Source organism: Hypanus sabinus, chromosome 11 (genome assembly GCF_030144855.1).
Source record: "Hypanus sabinus isolate sHypSab1 chromosome 11, sHypSab1.hap1, whole genome shotgun sequence".
NCBI lineage: Eukaryota > Metazoa > Chordata > Chondrichthyes > Myliobatiformes > Dasyatidae > Hypanus > Hypanus sabinus.
Window position 1 is genome coordinate 53370011 of NC_082716.1, and position 17378 is coordinate 53387388.

Sequence of the window (17378 nt, forward strand, 5' to 3'; positions counted from 1 at the left end):
GGAGGACTTTGTCAGATGGTGCAAGCTGAATCATCTGCAGCTCAACATCAGTGAGACAAAGGAAATGGTGATGGATTTGAGGAAGACTCAGCCTGCACTGCTCCCTGTTACTATTGATGGTGAGTTCGTGGATGTGTTGAGGACCTACGAGTACCTGGATGACAGACTTGAATGGAGCACCAACACGGAGGCTGTGTACAAGAAGGGCCAGAGTTACCTCTACTTCCTGAGGAGACTGAGGTCCTTTGGAGTATGCAGGCCTCTCCTTCACATGTCCTACCAGTCTGTTGTTGCCAGTACAGTCTCCTATGTGGTGATGTGCTGGGGCAATGGCACCAACACAGGTGATGCCAATGGGCTCAATAAACTGATTGGAAAGGCTGGCTCTGTTACAGGAGTCAAGCTGGACACACTGGAGGCTGTGGTAGAACAAAGCCTTATAATTTTAGGATCTGGGTATTGGGGAACTATTCAAAATTGTTGACAAAGAATGAACAGTTTTAAAGAGGGGAAAGAGACATAATGTTAGAAATGGAAAATAGCAATAGCTGGAGCTCAAAGAAAAGTTTTGGATATTTAGATTATCTATGTTTACCTAACAAGTAGGAGAATCCTGGCAATTTTGGACAATGTTTCTCACTCTATGCATGTCGCCTTAGCTGAACAGAGGAGCACTTTTAGTAACAGACTAAGATAACTGTGCTGCTCCAAAGAGCGTTATATGAGGTCATTCTTACCCTCAGCCATTAAGCTCTGTAATGAATCATCCTATAGCTGGGAAGTGATGACACACTCCTGATAGACTGTTAGTGATAACTTATTTTTTATTCTTTCTATTTCTCTTCTAATATTTATATCAGCACTCTTGTAATGCTACTGTAACACTAATTTATTTTGGGATCAGTAGAGTATCTATCTATCTATCTTAACTGGAATCCATTGTGGCAAGGTGAAGTTACATCTAATGCTACTGTAACACTAATTTCTTTTGGGATCTATAGAGTATCTATCTATCTATCTTAACTGGAATCCATTGTGGCAAGGTGAAGTTACATCTCTATCAAAGAAGGTGTAAGGCATTCCTTCCCTCTGCTAGCCTTCAGATCACCTTTGGGAAACCTCCGCTTAGCACCCTGATCAGAATCACTTGAATCCATGGGAGCGGCTGGTGCACATCACACGTCCTGGCTATGCGGCCACTGATGCCAGGCAGACGTCTCTGAAGAGTATTGATAATGACTGGGGTCACTCATCTTGTAAACACACTGTCCAGAAGAAAGCAATGGCAAACTGCTTCGGTAGGATTATTTGCCAAGAACATCCATGGTCATGGAAAGTCTATGATTGCTCATGTCATGTGACATGGCACATAATGAACGAACAGTTGCGTTGTCAGAGAATGGTGTAATCTCCATCTTCAAAAATAGGAGATTGAGCTACAAACTTGGTAGGTAATCATAAATAATCTAACTATCCAAAACTTTTCTTTGAGCTCCTGCTATTGCACAAATTTTTAAACGTTTTCACCTCTTACCTCCTGTTGGAATCCATTATTGATTGAAAGAACACAGTGATTGTAATAGGCTGGGTTGATCAGACCCAAACTATTCAAATGTCCAGGTGATGTGGTAATAAGCATACAAGCAAAACAAAATGATTTTACCATACAGTAGAAAGCCAAATAAACCACTCAAGTTTAGTCAGTCACAAAGGTTTTAGGACTTACAATCATTGTCACCACATGATTGTTATCATTGTCAAGGAACTCGGAAGTCTGACTCACTCATGAAACCGCCCGTGGGTCTCAGACACTGATTGCAATTCTCTGGCCTAGGCAAAGTCAAAGGAACAGGGAGAAAAATATCCCAGTAAATATGAATTCTGCAGGTGTAGAGAGACACACAGAAGCAGACAAATTCTTAGATCTTTTGTCCTCATGCCATTAACTCAGGCTGGTTTCTTTCATTCAAATAACGCATGTATTCATAAGCATAGTGTTCAGCATACCCTTATAAATCAATTAGACACTTTAATATTCACTCCTTATCCATCAGTCCACCAATGTTTTGCACTTAATATTCATTTAATTACAAAAGGACATTATTATTACATATAAGCAATAAGCCCAAATCCAAAAAAGAATTTGTCAAGCCGATTTGACACACACTAAGAAAGAACCCATGAACCTAGCTCTGAACGTGACCAACGTTTAGTCATTTACAGACATCCTCATGATCATGGTGCCTGAGACTAAGGAAGACTCCAGCTGCTATCAGCAAATATTGGACATTAACAAACCTACAATGTTTACCTTGCACAGAAACTATATGTTGTGAGCTCACAAAGAAATAAGTTGTCATTTTGAACTCTTCAGACATTCTTCCAATATTTTACAAAATTTAATACAACACAGCGATTGGCAAATGCACCAAACATTATACAAAGAAATGTATTTTATTGCAGAGAATGTTTGATATCCAGAATGCCCTTCCAGAGTTGAATAAACATTATATAGTCATTTGAGACTATCAAAAGAGAACTGGTTAAGTACTTAGGAAGGGAAATGGCTTGGCTATGGGGGAAGGCTGGGGCAATGGAAGGAGTTGAGGTACAGTTGCAAAGAGCCACCAAAGATTCAGCAAACTGAACGTTCACCTTCTGGACTGTAACCTTTCTGTAATTCTGTGAAAAATTAATTATTATGATTATTAAAGAAATCCATTGCTATTGCGGGGTAATATAGATGGACCTTGATTCTTATCTTTTGTCCAGCATTTCCTAAGCTTCTGTGATAGATTTTTATTGAACAGGTCTATGGACAGGGAGCACAATAATGCACAGTGAAGAACTCAAACAGAAGAGAAATGGAAGGTAATCGCTCAAACGTTGTTCTCCAAGTAATAAACCAAAGTAAGAGGACTTTGTCGGTTCTTTAATTTTGTATGTTTCTATTAGGCATCAAAATACTTCATGTGAAACTATTTTATGGGAAGAATTTACCAGGCTGACATAGATGAATATTCAAGGCTATGCTCATAGCCTCCATAATAAAGCATTACATCCCTAGTGTCCTTTGGGAACTGTGGATGTTATGTTTCATCACCAAGGCTGCATGAAATGGAGTAGGAACACTGGGGGTAGTATTGCGAACCTCAAGTCCATACATAGACAGCAGGCAGATGTCCAACGTAAACAATGTAAAGAGTGCACCATGTTACAAACTACCTGGCTGCAGACCTCACTGGATGCCTTATGCCCTATCTCCAACTGCAACTTCCGCATTGGACTCATCAGACACACCTGAGCTCATGGAACTATATTTTCAACGTAGTTCTCTCAATCCTTTTGGACCAGTCATGAAAATGAAGAAGAAGGCGTCAGAAGGTGATGATTTTTTTTCTATCAATAATACTTTTTTTTTAAATATTTTGAGCAGAGGAAATTGACTGCGAGGCAGTCTATAGTTCCTCTATAAATCTTAGATAACTTCTGAACATATCCTGCCATTGATTAAGCACAAATGAATATCTTGCCTTATTGGATTTTTCAGAGGCCATTTGGCTTCCATAATATAGAGTAGTGGTCGCCAACCCGTCAACGGCGATTGACTGGTTGATCTTTGAGAAAATCTTTTGAGTCCTGAAAAAAAAAAGAAAAATAAATACACAATTACTGTTGAGAGATTATTTCCGGGTTGCGGGGTTTTAGTTCCATTCTTTCTGCCCAGTGTGCATGTGTGTAGCTCTCCCTGCCACACACTACAGTGGTCCCCAAACACCGGGTCACGAGGAAATGATGAGAGTCAGCTGCACCTTTCCTCATTCCCTGTCACGCCCACTGTTAAGTTGAATACATGCGAGGTCATCAGTTGCCTAAACGCAGTGATACCCTCATGCCAGGTATCACTGATTGGCCTCGGGTAACCGGCCGCCTCAGACAGCCGGCGAGAGATGCCACTGCTACTGGCCTGGGGTGCGGACAGATGGGCGCCGCCTCTAAACCTGTTTAACACACCGAATGTTCGTGGGGAGCCCAGTGCTAAAATATTAGCAGATGACCTAACTGGGGCTCAGGGTTTTGTAAGTAGCAGAGCAGCTACCTTGCTGCGATCTACTGAAAGTCATCCCTCGAGCCAAACTTTTGTCAGTTGATAGATCCTACAGGGGGGGGGAGCAGACACACGCCCTGTTGCACTCCTTGTTTGGTCGGTCACTCTCTCTGGACTGCGACCGCTGCGGCCCTGGTACAGGAACAGCCAAGGTGTCTGGTGGTGGAGGGGCGGGAGGTTGTCTAATGAGGCAATGAAGCCCTCAAAACTGCTTCAGTACCTTGAGTCCAAGCACCCTGCACTTAAAGACAAACCCGTTGAGTTTTTTTTCCAGCGGAAAATCGTGAGCAAGCGGGACAGCAGCTAAGTGCTGAGAGCCAAGAAAACTAAATTGTGGAATAGACTGGACATAAGGAACCTGCTTCTTGTATCACTGTATTCCAGTCGTGTTTAACACACCACCCCCCTCTCCCCCGCCATCAGCCGGTCCGCAAGGATATTGTGAATATTAAACCAGACCGCAGTGCATAAAAAGGGTGGTGACCCCTGACGTTCATGCATTATTTCTACCTCCGGGTTGCGGGGTTTTACTTCAGGTCTTTTCTGTCCCGGTGCACATGATAACTTCATGGTCGGGGAAAAGCTTCAAGATGGCGAGAGGTGAACTACTTATCACAGAATGCCAGTTTTTGCATTCAGAAAAAAAAAGCTACAAATTAAAGGTGAAAATGCCGGGGATAGTCAACAGGTCAAGCAGCGACTCTAGAGAGCGAAACATATTTGATGTTTCAGTTCACATAATGTCATAGTCATAGAACACTACAGTACAGAGATCGGCCTTTTCATCTATTCCATGCCAGCCTGGTTTTCTGCCTTATCCCATCTACCTATAACATAGCCCTCCATACCTTCCTCATCCATTTAACTATCCAAAATTCTCTTAAACTTTACAATTGAACCTGTATCTACTATTTTTGCTGGCAGCTCATTGTATATGCACACATCTCTCTGCGTGAAGTACTTCCCCTCATTCCCCTTAACTATTTCACCTTTCACCCTAAATCTGTAACTTCTATTTCTAGTCCTGAGGGGGAAAAATCTACATGTCTTCATCCTATCTACACCGCTCATAATTCTATATACCTCATAGATCTCTCATTCCCCTGCACTCCAGTGCATAAACTCCTAACCTGGTTAACTATCCTGTCACTCAGGTGCATAAGTCCTGGCAGCATACATGTAGATTTTATTTGCACTCTTTTCAAGCTTATAGATGTCTTTCCTGTAGGCTGGTGACCAGAACTGTACACAATATTCCAGATTTGGCCTTGTCAACACATTATTCAACTACAACATCACATTTCAATGCCTTGATTTATGAAGCCAATGTGCCAAGTCTCTCTTTGAACTTTATCCACCTGCGATGCCACTTCCAAGGAATTATGGATCTGTATTCCCAGGTTCCATTGTTCTGCTGTATTCCTCAGTGTCTTCAGCTTACTGAGCAAGTGTTGCCCTGGTTTGCCCTTCCAAAGTGCAAAACCTCAGCACTATTAAATTCCATCTGCTATTTTTCAACCCATTTTTCCGGCTGGTCCAAATCCCGCTGTAAGATCTAATAGTCTTCCTTGCTGTCCACAATGCCCCAGTCTTGATGTCATCCACAAATTTGCTGATCCAGTTTACCACATTATCATTAATATTAATACCAAAGATCAACAGCAACAAACCTCGCATCAATCCCTGTGGCATGGCACTAGTCTTAGGCGTCTAGTCAGGGAGGCAACAATCTACTACCACTCTCTGGCTTCTCCTACTAAGCCAACATTGAATGCAATTGAATATTTTATCCTAAATGCCAAGCAAATTAACCTTCTGGATCAGCATCCTGTGCTGGAATTTGTCAAAGTTCTTGCTGAAGTCCATGTAAATAATGTCCCCTCTCTTTCCCTTTTTGGTAGCCTCCACGACAATCTCTATAAAGGTGGTTAGACATGACTTACAGTTAACGTGACCATGTTGACTATCCCTAATCAGGCCATGTCTATTTAATTCCTTATATATCGTGTCCCTCATAATGCCTTCACTATTGATGTCAGGTTCATCAGCCTATAATTTCCTGACTTAGTCTTTGAGCCTTTCTTAAACAACAGAACAGCATTAGCTATACTCCAGTCCTCAACCGTAGCCAGGGATGTTTTAATTGGCCAGGGATACTGCAATTTCTTCTCTAGCCTCCCACAAGGTCCAAAGGTGCACTACGTCAGGTTTATCCGCTATAATTTGCCTCAAGACAGCAAGCACCTCCTCTTCCATAATCCATATATGATCTATGACCACACTACACTTTCTTTTCTCAGTTCTATACACACTGCTCTATCTCCTGAGTAAAGACAGATGCAGAAAAATGCATTTAAGATTTTCCCCATCCATTTTGGCACCATGTGTTGATGACGTTGTTGATCTTCAAGAGATCAGTTTTGGCTCTTACTAAACTTTTGCTCTGATCATGAGTTATTGACCTGAAATGTTAGTTTTGTTTTTCTCTTTCCACAGATTCTGCCTGACTCATTAAGTATCCCTGGCATTTTCTATTTTTGTACCAATCAACTGGACTTCTTTCTGTAGTGATGATGGGGCTACTAGATATGGATGCATCTCCAGTATTTTGTACCACTGATATAATTGTGAACATAAATCTCCTGGTCGTGTCAATCTGCTGAAAATGTAAAGTGATGACAATTGTGATAACAGCTGGGTAAGTATAAAAGTATTCATGTTTTGGTCAACTTCAGGTGCAATAAAGAAGTGCATATAAATGAGCGTGGAACAATAAACACTAGGGTTTTATAGAAAACTTTACTTGGAAAGTTAATGGAAATGTAAGCCTCAAATGTTCTGCTTTTACCCATTCTCCTTATTCTCAGGACATCAGTGAAGTCTTAATTTTGGAACATATGAGCTTCGATAGCTTGGTACCACTTAAAATAGCCCTTCTCCCAAATCTGTGATTCTGAAGAGAGAATGTTAAGAACATGCTGTTTGCAAGTTTTTGAAGATAATGTGGTAAGGAACAGATTTAGACCTTCATACAATATTAATAGTTCTGTTACCCTCAGAATTTGGTACTAAAAATGTAAAATGGCCACGTGATTGCTCACCACCTGTCACAATTTTTTGGAAACTTGAAGTGTTCCATGCATTATTTTTAAAAGAGGCATGTCAACAAGAAACTAATCATTTAAACTGGGAATAAATTTCAACATTGCCTTCCTTATCCAAAATAACGTACATTTGGAAGAGTACAATAATCTTAGCATTTGTTAAAGACACTGAAGCATGCAAAGAAGAGAGTTGTCATATTTTATCTTCAACTCACCACAAAAGGTCGATAATGGATCAAATCTCACTAACTCTCCACTTGGCCATGGACTATCCAGACAATAGCAGTACCTATGCCAGCCTGTTGTTTATTGATTGTAGTTCGGTGTTCAACACCATCATCCGCTCGTATTGTTCAAAAAAGCCTCAAAATCTAGGCCTCTGTACCTCCCTCTTCAACTGAATGCAGTCAGTGTGAATTGGAAATGACATCTCTTCCTCACTGACAAACAACTCAGGTGCACCCCAGGGTGTGTGCTTAGTCTGCGGCTTTATTCTATCTGTGCAAAAATCTTCAGCGCATATACATGTAGCTAAGGTGCCTCAGACATTTTCACAGTACTGTACTACTTTTATTTATTGCACTACACTGTTGCCGCAAAAAAAAAACAAAAACAAATTTCATGACATAGAGTATGTGAATGACAATAAACATGATTCTGACATGGGTCTCTACTGTGGATTAAAAGTGAAAAGGAGGCAAGGAGAGGGGAATCTCGGTTGCGAGAAGGGAAAGTTAGAGGGGAGGGAGCAGGAATCACCAGTTCTGTTCCAACTGTTCCAAGTTCTGTGATGATCAATAAGCAATTGTTTGGAATCAAATGATCATGTCTGGTGTCTGCACTCCACACCATCCCCTTCACCTGGCACTCCTTCTCAGCCGCCTGTCCTATACCCCTCCTGTGGCACTCCACCTTTGGCATTCCCAACAACCTTTACTCCAGCCAGATTTACACACTCACTCCCTGCTCCTGGTTGACAAATACAATACTGTGCAGAAGTCTTAGACACCGCAGCTATATATACATGTGCCTAAAGTTTTGCTCAGTGCTACACTCATGACTATGTGGCTAGGCATAGCTCAAGCATCATCTACAAATTCGCTGATGATTCAACTCTTGGTAGAATCTCAGATGATGACAAGATGGCATACAGGAGTAAGATTGAGTGGTTGAGTGGCATCACAACAACAACTTGCACTCAACATTATTAAGACCAAGGAAGGGGAAGTTAGGAGAATGTACACCAGTCCTCACTGAGGTCTCAGCAGTAGAAAGGGTGAGCAGGTTCATGTTCCTGAATGTCAACATTTCTAAAGATCTATCCTTTGGAATGGTATGGAGACACCAATACATAGGATTGGGAAAAGCTCCAGCTCCATCATGGGCACTAGCCTCCCCACCACTGAGGATAACTTCAAGAAGGCAGCATCCATTATTAAAGACTCTCACCATCCAGGAAGTGCCCTATTCTCATTTCTGCTATCAGGGAGGAGATATAGGAGCCTGAAAACACACAGCCACTGTTTTAGGAAGAGCTCATTCCCCTCCACCATCAGATTTCTGAACAATTCATGAACCTATGAATGCTATCTCATTGTTTTGCTCACATTTTGTGTTACTTTTTTATATTTTTATGTTTCTTATTTGTTCATGTAATGTGCTGTGTTGCCACTGCAAACAAACAAATTTCATACCATATCTCAGTGATAAATAACCTGATTCTGATTCAAGTTCAATTTGGCAAACTGATGCCATCTGAGAAGTGAGAGGGAAGTAAAATTGACTGGCATGTCCTCAAATTAAACGGACTCTGATTAATCCATGAGCGTAGTTTGAAGTACAGATGGAGAATCCATGTAGATTAGGAAGATCCTAAATTCAATATCCAGATAGTGCTCTGCTACCAGAAGTTGACTTTATTTAGACAGTATAAGTGATTTCTAAGACATGTAAGCATTTGGGAATTGACTACATCAATCTTGGCAATGTTGGAAAAACAATTATTTTAGACAATAATTTTAGTTAAGTAGAAGGTATCAAGGCATTTAATAAGGGAAAGTTCAAGACTAAATGATGTACTTGGAAAAGTGACTTGAGTCAAAGAGAAATTCTGAAGAGAAGAAGGAAATAGAAAATAAGAGGTAAAGAGAGAGATCAAGTGCTTAGTTTCATGACAGCTCAGGCACTATTATCAATGGTCAACAAGATAAAATCAGATGGAGCGGGTCAGTATAGCAAAGCTGTGCAGCTAGAGACTACATTTTTTAAGAAATGAAAGCAAATTGAAGAATGTGAATAGCAATGAGAATTATTTAATTGGCTCCCAACCAGTGTATAACACACTACAAGTTGGGGAGCAAGAACATAGTAGGTGAAAGGGACTTGGGTCTTAATAAACCAAGATTCATGGGGATTAGCAGTTGGGAAGCCAGGCATAACACTGGGAATCCAATCAGGAAATAAATCAGGAGGATGCACAGGCATGGATAGGGTATCTCCTGCAACTGAAGGTGCGGTGAGTTGAGTGATGTTACATAAGTAACAGTACATTGTGCCCAGAATTGACATGCAGAATGGCACTTGGATAAGGTCCAAATGAGATTCCATTTTCCATGTTTCCATTTATCTTCAGCAAGAAAAGGTGAGAGCTTGTTGGCAATTTTCATCTCATTTCATATCCCAGAAGAAATTAAACCTTTACTAGAGCAGCGATTTATTTCAGGAGTGTTTGGATTCCTTTGTAATGTACCTGAGGAGTTGATAAGCATTGGAAGACTGCCATACAATGCATAGTGAACTCATGGTGGAGACAGAAAATAAACATCGATTTTATGGACAGGTTGCAGAGTTTTAATCTAATCTCATGGTTCAGATAGCCTATTTGAAACTTCACTTGAACTTATGGTTGCAATGTACCCTCCTGCATGTTAGATTTATAGGTTGTTTTGCTTAAAATCTGAATCAAGTTTCTTGTAATTTTTTGCACGGCTTCTGAAATTCAGAAAAGCAGATAGAATGCTGGTTTCTGTGCGGTGTATTGTTACATTATATGAATTGGAGCAGACACATTCATTATAATACTAATCTCCCACATGGTGTGATAAGTGTTGGGAGGTCTGCACTGATACCAAGTGCAGTGATGGAAATACTATCAGAATACTGCGGTGAAGAAGCCTTAGAATCCACACTGGCAACAATCAATTGTTGATTCGAATGTTTACACAAGAAGCAGTTTACACAACAATCTTCTGTGAAACAAAACCCAGCTTACGTGGAGAGAAACTGCAATCAGCGTCATGGAGGAATCAAATGTGGAAAATAGTGTATCTGTGATAGATTTAAGAGAGCTTCAACCTCCACCCTTTTACGTGCAAACAGTTGTTATTGCACTTGAAAGAAATCTGCTTTAAGATTAGGATAAACATTCATTTATTTAAAATCAGGAAAAATCTAAGTTGCTAAAATCAATCAAACTTACCAATATTGATTGTTCTAGTGAAACTTTTTGCCCATGAGGTAGAATATTTTAAGAAATTCATACTAACATGGCCCTTGTAAGTTCCCTGCCTTTCAACTAGGAGGCTGAATAATAGTGCTTGCATTGTTCAATTTCTATTCTAATATCCATTGGATTAACAAAGAAATGAATCAAGAGCCTTTAAACAGTATTATGCATGCACTGAAAAACCTATTTGTTTTCATGATACCAAGGCAGCGAAGGCCTCAGAATGAGATAGCTTTACCAGTTTATGACTGCAAGGATCTGGACTTTGCAGTTTGCAATTCTCATTTCACTGATGGCAATTTTAGGGGAATTAAGTATGAATGATGTGCCACATATTTTTGTTGTTAGCGCTGAGCAGTCTAAGCAGCAAGCATTGATGCAATTCTATTGAGTCCTCAGAGAGCAGCTACCATATTTCACACTTGTATTTTTGTGGACCAGGGAGAAAAAGACATTTTATTTCATATCACAATTTTGTTTAACTTGGTTCACCCCAAAATTAGGAACTAAAATTTATGTAAACCAATGAACCATTTTACAGGGGCAACTTGTCCAAGGCACATTGGAAACCTGGTTAAAGATATAACAGTTAGTATGTAAAAATAAACTTTTAAAAATAAAGCACCATAGTCAAACTGATGAACTGTTGTTCAAGAATGAAAAATTCTAAGAGTTAAGAATAGTAATATATAAGAAATGATGGGTATATTAATATAGCTGTTATGCTACTGGATAAGCAATCTAGAAAGCTGGACTACTGATCCCTAGAGCAGCACCGTAACTGAAATGCTCCCATGTACGTTGCCTCTGTTGCTTTGCAGCTGGGATTTTCTTTTATATAATGTTAATTTAAAGTTGTGCAGTTTCAGGTTGTGTAAAAATTTCCTGTTCAGAGCAATGATTGGTCCATGCAGCTTTAAAAAAATTAAAGGGAATGTTGCCCTAGAGATTGTCATATCAGTTGGGGAATGTAAATTCAATCAATTAAGTACATTTGAAATAAAAATCTAGTCTCTGGAGTTGACCATGAAATTGCAAAGTTATTGTACAACCTTTTGGTTTGCCTCTTTCTTTAAAGACAGGAATCTGCTGTCCTTATTCAGGCAGTTTTTTTTTTCTCTGTGATTCCAGATACACAACGTATTCGACTTTTATCGGCCAACTAAAGATGGGCAATAAATCTTGGACTTGCCAGCAATACCTACACCCACATCCTGGGAAGGAACATAAAAATTAGCTAGCAGTGTTACCTGATGCCTGGGAGATATTTAAGAGTCACAAAGTACGCTCCAGGATTTGCTAAAGGAGTAGAACATAGAATATGAGAGTAAATTAGCAAGAAATGTAAAAACAATTTCAGTTTATTAGAACTGATTACACAATTAAAGAGTACACAATTGTATTTAGTAAATGCACCTTTGGCAACAATTATAGCCTTGAGTCTGTGTGGATAGGTCTCTATCGGCTTTGCACATCTGGGCACTGCAATTTTTCCCCTTTTTAAAAAAAAACTGCTCAAGCTCTGTCAGATTGCATGGGGATCATGAGTGAACAGTCCCTTTCAAGCTCAGCCACAAATTCTCAATTGGATTGAGGTCTGGACTCTGACTTGGCCACTCCAGGACATTAACTTTGTTCTTTTTAAGCCATCCCTTTATGGCTTTATGCTTGTGGTCATTGTCTTGCTGGAAAACAAATCTTCTCCCAAGTCACAGCTCTCTTGCAGACTGCATCAGGTTTTCCTCTAGGATTTCCCTGTATTCTGCTGCATGATGCAGCCACCACCATACTTCATGGTGGGGATGGTGTGCTTTTGATGATGTGCAATGCAGTGTTTAGTCTGATGGCCAAAAAGCTCAAGTTTGGTTTCATCCCTTCTTCCAGCTGTCTTCAGAGTCTCCCACATGCCTTCTGGCAAACTCTAGCTGAGATTTCATATGAGTGTTTTTCGATGGTAGCTTTCTCTTTGCCACTCTTCCATAAAGCTGTGACTGGTAAGCACCCGGGCAACAGTTGTTGTATACATATGCTCCCCCATCGCAGTGACTTAGTATCTCCTCCAGAGTCGTCATAGGTTTTTTGGTGGCTTCCGTCACTAGTCCCTTTCTTGCATAGTCACTCAATTTTTGAGGATAGCCTGCTCTAGGCAGATTTACAGCTGTGCCATATTCTTTCCATTTTTTGATGATTGACTTAACTCAACTCCAAGGATATACAGTGACTTGTAAATCTTCTTGTGTCCATCTCCTGAACTGTGCTTTTCAATGATCCTTCCATGGAGTTGCTTGGAGTGTTCTTTTGGCTTCATGGTGTAGTTTTATTTTGAACCTTCCAGGTACAGATGTACTTTTACTACAATTTATAGAAACACCATGACTGCACCCCAGGTCTCCAAAAATAAATATCTATTTAACTAATAATGTGACTTCCAAAACCAATTGGTGGCATCAGTTATGATTTGGTGTGTCATATTAAAGGAGTTGAGTACATATGCAATCGTTTTGTGTTTTATATTTGTAATTAATTTAGATCCCTTTGTAGAGATCTGATTTCACTTTATCCTGAAAGACACTTTTTCTGTTGATCAGTGTCCAAAAAGTCAAATTAAATCCACTGTGATTCAATGTAAAACAATAAAATATGAAAACTTCCAAGGAGCAGTGAAAACTTTTTATAGGCACTGTATTGTCCTTCCGTTTCCTCACCATCCTCTATGTGGTAAATGTTGCCTCTCGGGTCCTATTTAAATCTACCCCCTCTCACTTTAAGCGTATGTCCTCTAAATTTAGACTCCTCAGAGAAAATACTTTGCTTATTCATCTTACTTAAGCCTTTCTTGATTTTATAAACCCCTATGAAGTCATCCCTCAGCCTCCTATATTCCAGGAAAAAAAGTCCTAAACAATCTAATCTCTGCAGCCTCTCCTTCTAACCAAAACTCTCCAGCCTTGCTGATGTCCTCATAAGTCTTCTCTGTATGCTCTCCAGTTTAGTATAATCCTTCTTAAAGTGGGGTGACAGGAACTGTACGCAGAACTCAACTATTGTCTAACCAACATCTTATATATTTGTAACATAATGCCCCTATTCCTGTACTCAGTATCCTGACTGAAAAAGACAAACATGTCCATGTGACTTCCTCACAACCCTAACTACCTATTTTGCCACTTTCAAGGAATTATGTGCTGCATCCCTAGATCTCTCTATTCTACAACATCATCCAGGCACTGCCATTTACTGTGTAAGATTTGCTGTATTTTATCTTACCAAAATGCAACACCTCACATTTATCTGAAATAAACTCCATCTGCCATATTCCACCCTACTGGTCCTATTGACTGAGATCCCATTGAAATCATAGCCTTCTTCACTGTCCTCTAAATCACCAATTTTAGTATCATCCTCAAAATGACTAACTATGTTCTCATCCAAATACCTAACATGAATGATGGACAATAACATCAATGCCTGTGGTACACCACAAGTCACAGGACTCCAGTCTAATAAACTGCTCTCCACCACATCCCCTAAGTTACTATCTTTTTGTATTTTGTATTAAATTGCCTAACTTGCTCTGGATCCCATGTAGTCTCATTTTCCAGACACCCCTACAATGTGATAGCTTGTCAAAGGCTTTGCCAAAGTCTATGTAGACAAAGTGTACTGCACTTCCCTCAACTATCCTCTTGCTTACCTCTTCATAAAAACTCAACTGTATTTGTAAGACATGATGTCAAAAGGCAATGCTGACTATCCCTAATCAAATGTTCAAAGTAAATTTATAATCAAAATGCATATATGTCACACTACACAACTCTGTGATTGATTTTCTTGTGGGTATATTCAGTAAATCCACAATAGAAAAATAACTATAATAGAATCAATGAAAAACTGCACAAACTTGGGCATTCAACCAGTGTGAAAAGACAATAAGCTGTGCAAATACAACAAAAAAGCAATAAATAGCAGGAACATGAGATGAAGAGTCCTTGATGTTGAGTCCATAAGTTGTGGGAGCATTTCAATGATGGTGCAACTGAATTGAGTGATGTTATCCGCTGTGGTTTAAGGAAATGATGGCTGAAGGATAATAATTGCTCCTGAACCTGGTGGTATGAGTCCTGGGGCTCTTGTCATGGTTGTGACTATCCCTTGAGGTCAAGGATGATGGTCTTCATTCTGTTGATCTATCACAGAGCGAAGACACCTGTGCTTGTATTTGTTTAATGTGTACATGATGTTGCACTCCAAGAAGCACACGATACTTCACAAATCAACCAACTGATTCCAATGCCATGGAAACCACGACGAATGGAGCTGATGGATTTGTTGCAGCCTTCATCCGCCTTCACAGCCATTGAGTTAAAAGTAACTTTGTCCACCTGTTCCATCGTTGAGGTCTTGGTTGGATTGTTCTTTGTCAGGGACCTCACTTCCGACCTTACCGCCATGGGTGACCCTACCAGGAGCATAGCTCCAGATAGCATTGCTCTCAGGATCTCAGGACCACATAAGCTTCTCCACTATGACAAGCTGACAATCCATGGAGAACCGAGGCTCTTGTACCTTCTTCCTAATGGCAGTTCTGGGTGATGTGGATCCCTGATGATAGATGCTGCTTTCCTTCAACAACACTTTGTGTAGATGTGCTCAATGGTAGGGAGGGCCTTACCCATGATAGTCTGGGCTGTATCCACTACTTTTTGTTGGATTTTACATTCAAGGACATTGATATTTCCATAGCTGGCTGTGATGCAGCCAGTCAAAATGCTTTCCACTACACATCTATAGATGTTTGTCGAAGTTTTAAATATCCTGCTGAATCTTTGCAAACTCTTAAGGAAGTAGAAATGCTGCCATGTTTTCTTCATCATTGCACTTACACGCTGTGCCCAAGACAGGTCCTCCAAAATGTTAACACTGAGGAATTTGCGGACCCTCTTTGCCTCTGATGCTCTGAAGAGGACTGGCTAATGAACCTTTGGTTTCTTTCTGCTGAAGTCAATAATCAGCTCCTTGGTCTTGCTGACATTGAGTAAGAGGTTGTTGTTATGGCACCACTCAGCCAGATTTTTAATCTCCCTCCTCTATGGTGATTTGTCACCACCTTTGATTTAGCCCGTGACAATGGCGCCATCAGCAAACTTGAATATGACATTGGAGGTGTGCTTAGCCACACAGTCATAGGTGTAAGGTGAGACATGATTTTCCATGCCAAAGACAGTGTTGACAATTACTAATCAGTCCTTGCTGGTAGATCCTTTCACTCAGAATTCCCTCCAATAACTCACCCACCACTGATGTTAGGTTCATTGGTTCATAGTTCCCGGGAATTTCCTTGAAACCTTCCTCAAATGAAGACACTATATTAATCATCCTCCAGTCTTCCAGTGACTCACCCACAGCTATTAATAAAACAAGCCCCTCCAGCAAAGGCCCCATAATTGTTCTCAGCTTTTCACAATGCCCTAGGATACACTTGAGCAGATCTCAGGTATTTATCTATATACAGCATACTTTAAGATATTTAGCACTTCCTTTTCTGTAATATGGACTTCCTTCAGGACAACTCCTTGAGTCACCTAGCATCCATGTCTATTTCCTCAGTAAATAGAGAGGCAAAATATTCAAATGCCAACTCTTTATTCCTTTCTATAGATGCTCCCTGTCCTGCTGAGTTCCTCCAGCATTTTGTGTGTGTTACTCAAGAAATATTCATTAAGGATCTCATCCACCTCCTGTGGATCCACACTTGTGACCTCACTTATCTTTAAGGGTCCTATCATCTCCCTAGTTACCTTTCTGCCCTCAATATAGTTACATAATCTCCGGATTTGCCTTGATCTTATCTGCCAAGGCTATCTCATGCTCTCTTTTAGCCCTCCTATTTGCCCTCTTAGGTGTACTACTACATCCTGCATAATCCTCAAGGAATTCACTTGACCTAGCTGTGTATACCTGACATATGCCTCCTTTTTCTTCTTCAGAGCCCCAATATCTCTTGTCACCTAGAGCTGCAAATTAGCTGACATCAAACTGAAAGGTGCTACCCTCGTTTGAATTGTTCAGTAGAATACATTAGAAGCTGCTCGCTTCCATTCAAATGTGCCCCAGAAGACACGTACCTCTCATTAAAAAATAATGCAATTGCTGCTTTAACATGCTGTATAGATCCAACCGCTGTGAGCACTGTTTCAAGAAATAAATGACTTCCACGATTATTTTAACGTGTATATGATCACTTTTTATGCAAGTTCAGAATGAAAATTCTTCCATGTCGCCAATGGAAAGAATCAGTTTCTGTGGCATTGTGTTGCCAAAATGTATTTCTCATTTAGTAAACAAGTTTACTGAGATCTTGGTGCAGCAGCTATGATATATTATTGGAACTGGGGGGTGAACTACAAGAAATACATATTATTTTAATTATTCAGTTATGTTAAACAGATTGAAAGAAAATTGGCTTGGATTCTTGTCAGTATATCAGACAGAGGACTTACCTGATCAAGCTGTTTAAAACAAGAAAGGAATTCAATAGACACACACAAAATGCTGGTGGAATGCAGCAGGCCAGGCAGCATCTATAGGGAGAAGCACTGTCGACGTTTCGGGCCGAGACCCTTCGTCAGGACTAACTGAAAGGAAAGATAGTTAGAGATTT

At 40.2% G+C, this 17378-nt stretch overlaps 1 long non-coding RNA gene across 2 annotated transcripts; it reads left to right on the plus strand.

Moving 5' to 3' along the window:
• The first annotated feature begins 2749 nt into the window (after positions 1-2749).
• On the plus strand, positions 2750-13320 carry LOC132401586 (uncharacterized). 2 transcript variants are annotated; one of them, XR_009514629.1, is made up of 4 exons: positions 2750-2871; positions 6605-6806; positions 6976-7114; positions 11849-13320. It is a non-coding gene; the product is annotated as an uncharacterized LOC132401586 (long non-coding RNA). The 2 variants fall into 2 exon arrangements; XR_009514628.1 differs by lacking the exon at positions 2750-2871 and having other exon boundaries at positions 6080-6806.
• Positions 13321-17378: the final 4058 nt, after the last annotated feature.